Consider the following 14,658-nt stretch of genomic DNA (forward strand, 5'->3'; position numbering starts at 1 on the left):
AAGCTACTTTTTAGAATGAGACTTCCTAGGTTAATTAAAAACATTCTTACGTGAGATTTATTTCTTTCTTCATTAGGCTGGTCATACTGCAAAAGCCATCACTTTCTCAACATATGTTAAATACAAATGAATATACAAAAGCAGATTTTGAAAGTCTGAATAGGTACACTAAAACTGAGTCCCAATAACCCTTTCATCATCCTGACCTTGTGTAATTGTCCTGCACCAAGTGCATGTATGTATGTATGTATGTACATATGAAGATAAATTCATACATATAAAAAGCAAACCAGTAACTATAATTTAAGGACTCAAGCATGGACATCTGCAAGAATACTGCATTTTAGAAAAATGCAGAAGCTTGAAGCTTCTGATAACAGACCATTTTTATTTATATTAATTTTTATGAATTTTGGTCAGATCTTCATGACCTATTAAAAATATCTACTAGTCTATACACGCACAGTTCAGATATTCTGGTTTTTTCATGTTCACTCTTTAATCTGTTGCAGAATAATTTACCAGAGAGGAAGGTTTATCACAGCATTATCACCAGTAGAAAGAAATGGCTCAATAAGCATGCTTTTAATATTTTGTTCCCAGGGCTTAATTCGCCCCTCACAGAAATGAAAATATACGTAGACAAAATATTCTCATTCAAACACAATAGATTGTATTGTTAAAAAAGGGAAATTTGTCGGTGGATTCTAAAAAGTAAAAATGTAATAATGATTATTTATCTTGTTTCTATATCACAGATAGCATTGTGGTATGATTTAATGGCCATGAACAAGGTTCTGTAGGTAATTACTTATGTACCATTAAAATACTGGTATTCATAAAGCCTATAAGCACACTAAAATCCAACCATCTTTCCTATTGGGTATAACAAAGGCAATTTTGGATAATTTTTGCATCAGGAAAGTTTTGGCCAGAAGTACTGTAACAAAACTTCAAAAATTGTCGGGAACCCTTTTATCTCAGGATCTAAGGTGTTCACTCTCAGAAGTGACTAATGGCTTTGATGATTTCTACAGTTTTGGGGTCAGTCAAGGGGAGATTTCAACAGGCCGGGTTTCTACAGGTGATTAGCACCTACTGGGCTATCCTGAAATACCTTTGTTGTCAGCAGAGCCATGCAGCAGTAGTTCTTCCTGGAAATTCTTTAAATTCTTTTATCTATCTATCTATCTATCTATCTATCTATCTATCTATCTATCTATCTATCTATCTATCTATCCATTTACATCTCTTTAAGGTTGTAGCTGAAATAGGCACACAAATTAAAATGCTTAATTCTTGGTGTTTTCTGTTCCTGCACTCCCTCTTCTGGCATTCTAGAATTAACTGGCAAACATCTCATGCCCATGTCTTATGATCTACTCTGATTTTGGCTGTAAACAGATCAGCTGTAAAGTTAAGGTGCACTTTCGTAGCAGACATCAGAAAAGGGACTACTACTAAATAAATCAGGAAATTACCATAGCAGCCAAGTGCTTCTGTACATATCTATCCTGAGTAGGGGTTCCCTGGACTTTTGGAGACCAAAAGTAATCCCAATCCTGGTGCAATGGCTGCCATACTATGGATATTAGATTGGAATAGGAATAAAGAGAAGGTTTCATTGTAGTGCACTCTCCAGTTTTCTAGCTTGTTCTCTTGAACTGTGCAGTAGAATTTTGTATTGAATTTTTTTCTCAGAAACTAGTAGTTTTTTTTTTACAAGTTTTCTTTTAAACTGTGTTACAATAGCACTGGTAAATTACCATTCTCCTGCACTGTTCAAAATCCAACTATTATGGTAATATACAGCTGAAATCAATTTAAATTATTTTCGTTGTTGAGTGTGAGAGAAAATTGAAACATGAAGAAGGAAATTTTGCATTTTAAATAGTGTTCACTCTTAATATTGCTCCAAACATCTTTATAAACACTGTATATCTGTATATTTACCTCCCTTGTGATCATACTGGAAAACTGACCTGAGCCAATATTGGAAAATGAAATAGACATCATCCTCTTGCACAACTTGTATTATATTTACTATGCCCTTTTCTAAGTTGTAAACACTCTGGTTTCTATGTGAAGCACCAAAATGCATGTAGCAAATGTAGGAGAAATATCTCAGGATCATGGAAACTGTTCAAATGCAAACTTAATCACCATTTACTTGCTGTGGATATTATCCCTCTTTCAATAAAACTTTTGCATCTATGAGAAACTCTTGAGATGGTTTGATAAGTGTTTTCAGCGTGTTTATTATGAAATATATTACATATGGACCTCACATTTTCAGTGTTGGAGTTCTACCTTAATAAAACAACATGAAAATGTGATTTAAAATGTATATTTAACACAGGAACCAGCATATTCATTTCAGTATGCGAAGTCCAACTTCTCCATGAATTTCAGTGCTCAAGGAGGTCCTAAAACTCAATGGCTTTGGAGAAGAGTGCCTTGATTGAAGGGAATTGCTGCCATGGTGAAGTTTTAGGATGCAGAATGGTGATGTTTCCCGCTCAGCTCTCCCCGTGTTTGTTGCTGTCACCCGTGCCACACACCTGCCTGTAAGCTGCCAGAGGAGGGGGGACCAGGCAGGCAGTTTCTATATGCATGGAAAGGAGCTTCCATGGTTTTGGGGTCTACTCTTAGCCCCTGTCACCTAGTGGAATCTCTGCTCTAGTCCTATAAAAACAGTAATCTGTGACTCAGGTGAGTCATGCCAGTTATTGCCTCACACCGGCGTATTTGCTCAGATCCAACACAAAATGTTTGCTTAGATCTGGTGTATTGCTGCCATGGTGCATTACAGTCTAAGGAATGAAAGAAGTCTCCTCCTCTTCTGGAAAGCACACAGCAATTCTGCTGGGTATAAAATCCTAGTAAGCGGCTGTGGGACTTTCAGAGCAATGAGCCTCTTAAATATCAGCTGATGCATAACAGTGTTATTGTGGTTTGAGGACTTGGGTGTTGCAGAAGAGTGGTTTTATGGGAAATCACTGGGAATTATTACCCTGCATAAAGATCCTCTTGTACATAATTATATGCAAGATTAGAATCAGTAATTCTGCAGGTTTTGGTCTTCATGTATGATGGGATAGTTCACAATAAATTTTGTTACACCACACAATAAAAGTTGCTGTACCACAACCAGCCTTTGCGGCTATCAGTTCTTATCAAAATGAAATGTACAGGACTTCAGAAAAAAAAATTAATAAGGAAAATACCACCCTAACTATCTGGTATTAGAAGATATAATTTGATCGTTTGCAGGGTCACATACCCTGTGTAGTTCACACAGCAACTGTGGGTTAAGGATTAAAGAAAAATAAACCAAGGCTTATCGATCACTTTTCTTTCAGGAAGACGGAAAGCAAAATCAGAGCTCTGATGTTTGACTTTTCCAGCGAGCAAAAGCCACTAGCTGGGCACTCGTCACTCCCGGGCGCTGGCGGGCCGCGGGGATGCTGAAGCGCCGGGGCCTGGGCAGCCGCCGGTACCCAGCGGCGGAGCGGGGCCGGGGTGCGGAGCGGGGCTGCGGTCGCCCCCTCCCGGCGGGTCCCGGCCCGGAGCGGCCCGGCTGGGATGGGCTGGGCTGGGCTCCCGCGGCGGCTCGCTCGCTTCGGGGGCGAACAGACGTGCGCCGCAGCGTGCCCGCTGCAGGGCTGCTCAGCGGCGGCGGCTCTCCGGGAAGAGAAGCGGCATCAAAACACAAACAGCTATTCCAAAGGCAAGGAGGTAGCCCCGGATCCCTCGTTTAGCAGCTGCAGGAGGAGGGACGCCAGCCGCACCCCCGCGCGGGGGAAGCGGAGCGGCAGCGGGCGGAGGCGGGAGCGGGTGTCGCCCACCGCCCGCAGGTGCTGCCGATCCGCGGGACCCCTCGGCGGCAGCCGGCCCGGGGCTGCACATCGCGGCCCGGCCAGCAGGAGGAAGGAAGAGGAAGTGAGAGCGGCGGGTGCCTGTGCGAGCCCCGGGATGGGATAGTGTCGGGGGCAGCCCAGCGCACCGCACCGAGGCGGCGGCGCGGAGCGGAGCGCGGCTCCCGCGGCGGGGGCGGCCGAGCGGCCCCGCTGGGCTCCTGGCGGGGGACGCTGCCCACGCCGGAGGTAGGAGAGCCTCGGTCCGGAGCGGGGACGCGGCAGCGGCGCTGGCCGGGCGGTGCGGGGGAGCGCGGAGAGGCAGGCAGGGCAGCCGGGGAGGGGGAACGGGACGGGGCCGGAGGCTGGCGAGCCCCGCACCTGCCCGGGCGAGCTCCGCGGCCGGTCTCCTCGGCGGGATGTGCGAGGCGGGGGGCGGCCGCCGTCGCTGTTAGAAAGAGGAAGCGCAGCTCCGTGCTTGTCAGTGCGGCGGGGCCTCGGACGGCGGCTGCCGGCGGGGGGGCTGCCCGGCCCGACCCGACCCGCCTCGCACAGCGGCTCCTCCCGCCGCCCTGCCCTCTCCGCCGGCCCCCGGCCGCTGCCGCCACAGCCTCCCGGTTCCCCCGCCGCGACTTCGCCGGCGCCTCCGCCTCCTCCGCCACCGCCTCCTCCCGCTCAGTCCCTTCCTCAGCCTCTCCCGTGCCCCGGGCAGCCCTGCCCGCCACCGGCTGCTCCTGGTGGCCGGAGGCCGCTGGCGAGGGGAGCGAACGGGAGCCGCGCACCTCCGGGCGCGGGGGGTGAGTGGTGGCGGGGCCTCGCCCGAGCCGGCGGGACCGGCGGGGCCGGGGGCCGAGGGGCGGGGGGCGGCGTGCGGGGCAGCGGCCGCGGCCGGAGCCGCGGGGGTTAATGCGCGGGGTCAGGCCCGGGCGGAGACTGCGGCCGCAGCAAGTGTCCGCACCGCCGCGGGCGCCGCTCGGGAGGAGAAGCCTCAACTTTGAAGCAAGTGCATCCCCGCAGGCAGCCAGCCCCGAGCTCGGCGTTGGTATCCAGACGCCGCCTCCGAGGGCATGCCTCCCCCTCGACCCCAGAACTTCTTAGGGGGTGGGAGGGGGTGCGTGTGCTCCTTTTCCTAAGTTTATTCTCACACAAGTGACCAAACCGCTGATGAATTTCAGAAGGAATGATTGTTCTGAAATGTGGGTGGTGATTATGCAAAGCCACTGTGTGCAGCCTTGTAGAGCAAGTGGGTACTGCGTCTAAAAAGTTACATTTGTAAAGTTTTTTTGGCTCAAAGCCTTTGCAAAGTTTATTTTGAATATCTTTTCCTTGCAGAACTAATGCAACTGTTCAGCTCTCCCTTGGGAATGGTGTAAAGTAAATATAGGAGTTCCTGAAAAATAACAGTGAGTACATTTCAAATCAGCAACGTTTTGTTGTTAACTTTATAAGAATATCTCTTAACCTGCCAAGGCTCAAAATGTGTTACAAACACAGAGAGAACGCCAATGATAATAACAGTGCAGGAAATGTACCGTGTGTTAATTGCTTTAGTATAAACATGGTTGTCTATGAGCTGTGTTTCGTGATACTGCAGTTATGGTGCAATTTCAGCCAGGGATATTTTGAAGTGTATCCATCAGCAAATAGGTTTTCTTTTGCTTTTATCCTTTAGCTGCCTGATTGCCCTTGGTTAAAATATTTGTCTTTTGGGAAGAGAGGGAAACTGAGTAAGAACTGTACTGAGTCCTGTATCTGTGACTGGGGATGTTGTTTCCTCCTCTTTCTCCTTGTCTGTTTCTCCTCCTTTCCCCCAAATGCACGCACACATGCATGCCATCTCATCTTCAGTTATATAATCTTGTAGACATTTATGGATCATTCATTGTTCGCATTAGTCCCATTCTTTCCATGTCATTCTTGCTTGATTGAGTGGCTTAGGCAGAATATTACAGAAGAAAGAAAATACATTGAAATTTACATAAAGTTCTTTCAGTTTGAACTGCAAGTTTGCTTTCTTTGAAGGCTTTCTTTCCCTGATTCCCACTTTTTTTTTGTCTCTTTCTTTTTTTTTTCCTTTTTCTTTTTTTAGCTGTCTAAGTAGGTGGTAGGGATCTAATCTGATGACCAGTAACTAGATAAGGAGGAGGAACAGCAGCAGTGACAGCTTGCTGGTAAAAGTCCCTCTTGTGTACTGTTAGCAAAATATCCATTAACACACGTCATAAAGCTGTTAAAAGTACTGCAGCAGCTTTTAAAACTCACTAGTGAGAGAAAAGAAAGATTAGTATGGTTAAAACAGGAACATGATGTGAAATGAGTATTAGTAAAAGATACTGTCAGTGCAGTCTGTTGATCTGGGCGTGTGAATTGACTCGTCTAGAGGCAAACCTGAATCAAAATTTATTCATACTGGAAAGGGAGCACAGGGGTAGATGACTTTCTTTTCTCTCTCTTTAATCTCTTTGAGACTCGCTGTGCACTGCAATACACCTGCCTTCTCTGTAGTTTGCAACTTTGCTGTGAGTATCATTGTCTGAGGATTTGTTCTAATGAACGATTTGCTGATGGGCGGGGGTGGGGTAGAGGAAAGAAAACTGGTTTATATAGTTACCATTTTGATATTTTTCCTCACATTCTCCATATGCCAGGAAAAACTTACTAGGTGAAGAGTTCAGACGGATTTTGCTGAGGGAAGAGGAAAAACTCTTACCTGCTTACTTTGTAGCAGTCTTGGTAAATAAAAGTATCTGCAGTTCTGCAGTTGTCATTATATAACCTGACCATCGGTGCTCCTAAAAGCAAGTACTTCTGTATTCTTGCTATTTGGGTGCAACATATTGTGTTATCCTACAAAGTTATTTTTTAATGCACTTTTACCCTGGTTCTCATGAAACACAGCTTATTATGGTATGTAAAAGTGTAGCTGTTGCTGAAACACTGCTGTGCGCATTGAGCTTCCTGACAGCAATGCTGCGAGGTAGCAAATTACAGATCAAGAGTAACGTGGCGCTCCACCCTTCCTTCCGCTCTTTGTTTTTGTCTACCTAGTAGAAGTCTCTTTGATTTTAAGGTTTGGGCTCACAGACATGGGTTACTCACAATGTCCAGCCTACAAAGTGGTGTTGGAATATGATCTCATGTTTTCCATGTTGATACACAGGGAGCAGAGCTCCCATGCTCATATATAAGACTTGTTGCTTTCTTCCTTTGATAATCTAGATGGCTTCAGTATGTGATGGAGTGAGTGGCAATGCCTATAGATTTAAGTGTTACTAGGAAAAGGTTTCCCCAGATCTCTGCCAGTGCACCTGTACACTAACATGCAGTGTTCTCCTATTCCAATAACAAGCTTTTGTTGTTGTTTTATTTTGATATATTGCCAGCCACAGTGTTTCTAATTCTGTGATTGTCAAATAAGGATTTGCTTGGAACTTAGATGAGGCCATGAAGTACGGTTTTCCTCTCGAGCTGAGATTTTGCTGTCACTTGATAGTCAGTTTCCTTGAAATAAACAACCTCTAAAATTTACGAGCTCTCTGCCATGCTGTGCTGTGAATGTGCAGCATGTCCTTGGATTAAAAGAACTCTCCACATTTGTAGAAGGTGATGGGATTTTGGGAACCCTGGGTGCTAGGAAACATCATGTACCCTCGAATCAAGCAAAAGTACTGTTATCTCTTCTGGTCTGTTTTTCTGCACAGTTATACCTGGGTCAAGCAGACTTTCTCCTCTGCTGTGTCTCTGCACTGTCTGGAATGTACAATTTGAGTGAGAATGGGTTGGTCAGATTTGACTCCCCATTCAATCATCATTCTATTCAAAAGATTTCAAAAAAAGAAAAAGCCTTTACAGTTATGTTGTCTTTGTTGTTGTTTGAACACTTGAATCTACAAATGGCTTTGTAACAGCTATCAGACCACTGTTCAGCAAGGCATGTGCTTTAAAAGATTTCCCTGTTTTGAGTGAGTTTTTTTTTTAAATTTCTTGTATTCGTGGCAAGAGGAATGTGCCAAGTACACATTGTTAAACTTGTGTCAATTTAACAGAGCAACTGTTTAAGGGATTTAGAATAATTTTTCTTCTACTCAGGTCAGTCACCCTTTTTTTTCCTTTTCTTTTTTCTCCTCTCTCTTCAAATATAGCACTGGAAAAGGAAAGAGAAACTAAAAGCAATTGGCAGAAGTCAGAATGTTGTCAAGCATTTGATAATACTGATCTAAGAGGTGATAATGTATATGTGACATTTTGATAAAGTTCATTAATATGGTTTTAGAGAGACTAATGGAAGAAGAGTCACAAACTTGCAGAGCTGTCTGTTTCTCAGCATTATTGCATCAAGCTGTTTGCAAGAATTTGGTTCTGTGGTGTGATCTTTCTTTATTACAAGTGTGAGACACAAAAGAGAGATTGAAGATAATGTCATAACCTTCCTGCTAGCTTTCTCTGTTTCCTGATCACTGTTAGCATTGAAGAGGAATATTAATGAGAAGTCTATGCTCCAGGGGATAGCTAGCATGCTTCCTCTTCTCTCCATTTCAAATCTGACAGAGGAAAGCTTCTGTGTTCTGGGCAGGCACTTAGTGGCTGGTGCTACATGTGTGGTGCCCATCAGTAAGTAAGGTGCTCATTTCTCAGGCTGCTGAGCAGATGGCTTTGTAAAGCACATGCCTGCTCTCAAGAGCAAGGTGAACAGGGATTCACATGGTGCTTGTTTGCAAACCCTTGGAAGTGCATTGATTTATTTTCCCTGACCGCAGGTTTCCAGTGTGAGTATTTGATTGGTCTGCAGCAGGCTTGCTGTCAATGGCTGCTAGGAGAGGAAAGTTAATTGTGAGAAGCTAGTGGACAAGGTGTTTTTTTGTTCTGCAATAAATCACACTGCAGTGAAGACTTGTAGGTACTGCTGGTAGGGATCCCCTATAGAAAAGTGCTTTAGTTTATGTATAAATGAACTCACTTTGGTGCATTTCTAGGGAGTAGGCTATGGAGTTCTTTAGAAAGCTGAGTATACTACCTGGAGGTGTTGTACAAATATGATGAAGGACCTGTTCTTACCACCTTTGGGGACCTAAGTCTTCTTACTGCTGTTTCTGCTCTGTTCCATTTACAACCAAATAGCACTGCAAAACTCCACAGAAGCTAGCACTAGCAGAAGGGAGGCAGTGGGAGCTACAACTCAATGCTTAGGGGAAAGACTTCCTTTTTCAGATGGAATTAAGTTCATTTAAAATATTTATGAAACATCATCTTCAGAAAAGAGGCTGGGGATGGGGCGGCGAGGTGTGAGAAGGTGGAAAATAAGAAAACAAATTATTCCCAAATAGGGTTTTTACAAAACTATATCTGTGTCCTGGCTGTGTGCGTTTTCTCTTTTGCTTCTGCTTTCCTTCTGATTTTTATTTCTTTGAGTTAAACTTTCCTTGTAACTTCTTCCTCCATGTTTGCCACTTCTATTTTGGCACCTTATTCTTTGGTATTTATCTATCCCAATTCTCATGACTTCAAGGTCTTTGCCCAGTACTTAAATTCTTTATCCTGGGAACCCTTAGGTTATTATTCACATAAATAATTCTGTTTAAGATTTCCAAGAAAAGCTGCGGCCTGAAGTTTGTATCGTCTCCTATATTCTTAAAATCTCTAGCTCAAAGGGTTTATTGTACATTCCTAATTTATGGTTGGCATATGATGTGTAAATCTTTCTCTGATGTCATTAGGGATGGTGTAATTTCTTTATCAACTACATGGATACACACATAATAACCCGGCTCTTTTTCTTGTTGAGGTTGCTTCAGCTGAAAGGGATGATGGGTTACTGCTTCTAAGAGAACTTCAGATTCTGAAGATGTGATGGCATTAAACTCCCATTCTTTAATACAGCAGAAGAAGCTTGCCTGAAGATTATCTAATTTGCCAGAGCTTTTTTGGAAATCATAGAGTGTGCATGAATGTGGACAAAACGCTCCACGCGGACCTTATTTTCCTTAATGAAAATGCATGAAGTTGACAACCCATATCAAATACATCCAACATTTTGAAGTTATGCGAGAGGAGGGATATGCAGGGTTTGACAACAGGCTCAAATAATTCTGTCAGCACTCCAACCTACCTCCTTCAGATGAGATTTTTATGTGTGTTGTCTGAGATTAGATGACTGGTGCTATTCAGGGGTGGTTTACTTCTAGCTCAATGTCAGTCTCATAGTAAAAATGGGAAGAGTCAGGTCTCCTGATGTAGTCTGTTGGAAACTTCCATAAAATTCAGTGTGCAGTTGTCCTTTCCTGTGACCATGCCGTAAGTACTTTGTGCATTTATTTGGGGACATGAAACCCATCTGTAATCCTTCTGATGGTGACTTGATCTTTTTTGATATACCATTCATATACTCTCAGTACATGCATATGTTCTGCTGCTTGAATCTGTAGCTCAAGCAAAACTATTGCTTGCCCATTTTTCATTCTCTTCAGCCAACATACATTTATCACATAGTCCAGCAGAAGTTTGAGGGATACGTGGGTTTTGGCAAAGATATCTCATGTGAGCAGTTCAGGCTTTCTGACTGGCTAGACTGGCAATTTGCAGTATTCTTCCTTGAATCTTGTTGATGGCAACATAGCAGGGGTTACTCTTTAAATTGCTGCTTCATATTTTAGGACAGGCAGTAATCTATTGAGGTTGGGTGATGAGGAATTTATAACTATTCATATAATATCCTCTGGCCAAACAATAAATTTGATTTGCACATTTTTTTTCTAATAATGAGAAGAGAAAAATGTCTATGACACAGGTTGATATTATACAATTTTTTCTCTTGGTGCCAGTGAGTGTACTTGTTACATACCAGTGCAGTCTTTTCCATTGCTTCGCTTTCTGGTACAATTGCCACATTAATTTTCATAGCAGCAGTTGTGGCTTCAGCTGAAAATTGAAACCTAACAAATGTTGGCTTGGCACATGGACTTTTGGACAAACTTTTTCAGTAGCACTGAGCCAAACCAAATGAAAAAAAATAAATTCCTAAACGTAAGTACTTGTCCTTGGATTCTGGAAAAGATATCTGGTATACCCTTTGGTCGCTAGGCTGTTAAAATGTTAGAGTATTGATGTTTGTCTTTTTTTTTTCTGCCCTCCCAAGTTTTCTTTTTTTTCTCCTCCCTTCAAGCACCAGCAGACTCATCTGTTGAAGCTCTACCCCCTGTGGTTCAAGTACATTCCTCCTATCAACCTTTTCACCCCACCTCCCACTGTCCCTCTTCACACATGCGCCCGAAATCTCTTCTGGTCATCAAACTCGCAAAATTCAGGCCTAGATGCGGGGTCTAATTCTGAGCTCTACTTTAAGTAGGTCTAAAATCTCTTCTATAGATATGCATAACTTCTCTTCTTGTGCCTAATCTTCTTTTTCTAAAAAAAAAATGGGGGGGGGGGGCAGAAATTCTGAACAAGTTAGAAGTTCCATTGGAGACCAAAAGACACGTTTAGTGTGGTGGTTGTAACTACTCAGGAAAAGGGAGAAAGGGGGAGAAAAAGGAGCCAGTCAACCAAAAAGTCTACTAAACAAAATGAGAAGGTCTTAAGGTCTTTTTCATTCTGGACCACTTAATACAATTTTGACCATATTTTTGGCAAATAAAGATTTGACAGCTAGTGCCAGTTCCAGAAAAGGAGGAAAAGGGCATTAAAAAAAAAAAAATCAGATCTTGAAAAAATAAAAAAGTTATGTGGCTATTTTTTGTTGTTTTTCTTTTTTTTTTTTTCTTTAATTGTAACTAATGTTAGAAGTAGGTAGATTGTGATCTCTTTTGAAAGGACCGATTTTCATGTTTTGGAGCTAAGTTTGAAACTTTTCTAAAAGTGCAAACGTGGAAAGCAATTTTGAAAGCGAAAAATAATCTCACTGCCCGGTGTTGCTCTGAGCCTTTCTCTGTCCTGGCTTTTTTTCTCTGACATATTTGAACAAACTGTGGAAACTTGGGCATCTGTTCTGTCCTCTGTGTGAAATGGTGATTTCAGTCTGTGTTACTTGGATTAGCCTTAAGATGTAACCATGTACAGCATCTTTCCATAAACTTTTTAAATATCCAATAGTCTGGGCTTTTATTTCTTGACCTGCTTAAAATAGCCCATTTTTTCCTTCAGCTACCTTAGGAATTTAGCTTGTTGGAAGAGTGTCTGGGTGTGTGTTGGGGTAACAAGAGTTGGTTGTGTGATGCTGTGTTGGGATGATTTTCTGGAAGGTAGAGGTTGCAAAGACTTCATCCCCTGCAGCTGCGAGTGACTCAGAAGACACATTATGATAAAGGAGAAATGTCTGCTGAGGGAGAAGGGAAAAAAATAATCTGCATAAATTTAAATCCAAGTTGGAATTCGAGTTCTATTTTGATACAAATGTATAAATAAAATGGTCTTGGGCTGTTTACACTGGGATTTCACATTGGTCTCCTAGCTCACAGGCCAGAGGAATCAAAACACCCACAATTCAGTGATGTGTAGATTGAAATTAAAATCAGTAGGTTTTAAGATTTTTTTTCCTATATGCTCCAAATTACTTAAATTTTGTAAAATTAATAATTTCACTCTAGAGATGGAAAGGCTTTTAGCTTTGAATTAATTCTGTATAATTAATATACAAAGGTTGAAAAAACCAACTGTAGCCTATAGGCTAGTGTTCTAATTAAAGGAATGATGGCATAAAGGAAAAAGCAGTTGGACTTCCCTCCCCTAAATCAGTACATACTCCACCAAGCTAGACTAGAAAATCAAACTTAAGTCAACCTATAGGTCCTTTGTTTCTAGCTAATTGTTCTTGCTGTGTTCATTGGTCTTCATAAGCTTGGCTAAGGGGATAAGCCTTGCTTTCCTGTCTTGAGGCTTTTTTTCTCTTGATCTATTGAAATTCAGAGCTGAGGGCCCCCTTTAGAGAATGTCCTGTGGGTAGCTGTCTCCTCTGTAACAAAGAAGCTCCGGCTGTGGGGCTGTGGATGTGGATTGAACGGAGAGGTAGCCTCTCAGCCTAGCAATTTGGAGTCATTTAGGAGAACCAGTAGTTTTAATTTAATTTGGGGAAGGTAAGCCTGAGTCAGCACAGTTTTCATACTGCAGATGTCTTGCTTTTGAATTCAGACAGTAGCTGGGAGGTCCAGTGTTTTCTGCTACAGGTTGTTTATGACATATCTAACTGTAGTGGAATGGATTGTGCAACTATGTGGTTTTAACATGATGGAACTGTAAATCACTGGTTTGAAATTGGAAGAGTGTAGTTTTGGTCTTTGCCTCGGGTAAAGCCTGGTGCTCTGAGTGAGTGCATCCTCAGGATGGCTGCCCTCCAATGTTCCAGTGTTCCAACAGAAAAGACGGAGAGGGGAATTCAGGTGTGCCCTGCAGTACAGCTTCTGGTAAGAAGTGCTTAACACCAGTTGACAGGGCTCACAAAATGTCTTCTACGTCTTCCAGCTTCATCATCCCAGTCTGTTTCCAGCAGCCTCCTCTGTGTCAAGATAGACAAATGTTAGTTATGGATGTATAATTACAGCTACGCACGTAATTAACTGTGTTATCAGCAATAGCCAAGTGGAAAGAGAGTTGGGGGTTTTCATTATGGTGGTCCATGTGTGTTGTCATTTCATGTGCACACTACATGAGACAAGAGATGTGACTTAAAAAAGCGTTGGGAGAAAAATATCTTTGTTAAAAATTAATCTGGGTCACAGAACACTTTGGGTTGAAAGGGACCTTTAAAGATCATCTAGTCTGAACTCCAGGAAGTTGTTTTTTTTTTTTTTTCAAAAGCAGTACCGCTGGAAAAAAGAGTTAATCAGTCAAATGCTGGCTTGTGAGAGCTGCAGCAAGATTTCTTAATTTACTGTATTTACCAAAAGAGAAAGGTGAATCTGGTCAGTGTGGTCACTTCATCTTTACTTGTTCTATGGGAGAAGTTACACGTGGGAGCAAGGAAAGGTTGTGTTCTGTATTGATAAAGATAACCTGAAGTGAATTAGGAAACATGGAGGTTGTTTTGAGCATTTTCTTAATTTAAAAATACAAGGGTGGACAGTAGGCTGAATGTAGACACATAGAGATATATTTGCAAGCTATTTTCTGAATAAAAGCTGGGAATTGCCTTCCCAAGGGACAGCATGGACAATACGCACCACACTGTAATATGAAGTTCCTGCTGTAATTGTAGTGCTTTGGTGAGATGATTTAGCCAAACAGGGCAGAAAAGATCTGCAATCAATTTTTTTCAGATACAGGCAGAACTGAACTGCTCTATCTATTGAATTATATAGTGGAATTTCCACCAGACACTGGGAAAAGCTCAGGGCAGTTCCATTTAGGTTCAACTGTCCAGTATTTTTATTGAATAAACCTACATATCAACTGTAGGTGGAAAGTCTCAAACCCTTAGTATATGCTATGGGCAAAAAAAAAAAGTGTTTAAAAAGTGTTAAATTCAGTTTGAGAAATCTGCTTTTGTTTTCTTTTTTTACTCTGATGGTGGTACAAATCCTAGTGAAGATAAAGTCAAGAAAAAGGAATGGTTTAGAAGGCACTTTGTCAATGGAAATAAACATACATGGTTTTAAAATATTACTGGACACTGGCATGAGCTCTTAAAGGAGTGTACATAAAGACACTCTGGACATATCTAGATTTCATGAGTGATTTCATGAGTGAAGGACCATCTCTCTTTCCTCTCTGAATTAGAGCAGATTGTTCCATAATAAAGGTTGTCCATAGGTAAAAGACCATGAAGTAGCAATATGGTTTCATGAAAAATACTAACCCTTGACATTCTCCATAA

The 14,658-nt window shown here is 42.4% G+C and overlaps 1 protein-coding gene across 4 annotated transcripts in view; it reads left to right on the forward strand.

The window, feature by feature from the left end:
- Window positions 1–3,715: 3,715 nt before the first annotated feature.
- The window catches only part of LOC311161455 (engulfment and cell motility protein 1), a 199,370-nt gene continuing 188,427 nt past the window's right edge, over window positions 3,716–14,658 (forward strand). The window contains exons 1-2 of one of the 4 annotated variants that reach the window (XM_084219036.1): window positions 3,716–4,106; window positions 5,190–5,260. The gene's annotated coding sequence lies outside the window, so the exon portion shown is untranslated. Of the gene's footprint in view, window positions 4,107–4,527; window positions 4,655–5,032; window positions 5,101–5,189; window positions 5,261–14,658 lie in introns of those variants that run through there. The other 3 variants (XM_084219033.1, XM_084219034.1, XM_084219035.1) reach the window with 3 other exon arrangements.

Source organism: Fringilla coelebs, assembly GCF_963513975.1.
Source record: "Fringilla coelebs genome assembly, chromosome: 1".
NCBI classification, from domain to species: domain Eukaryota; kingdom Metazoa; phylum Chordata; class Aves; order Passeriformes; family Fringillidae; genus Fringilla; species Fringilla coelebs.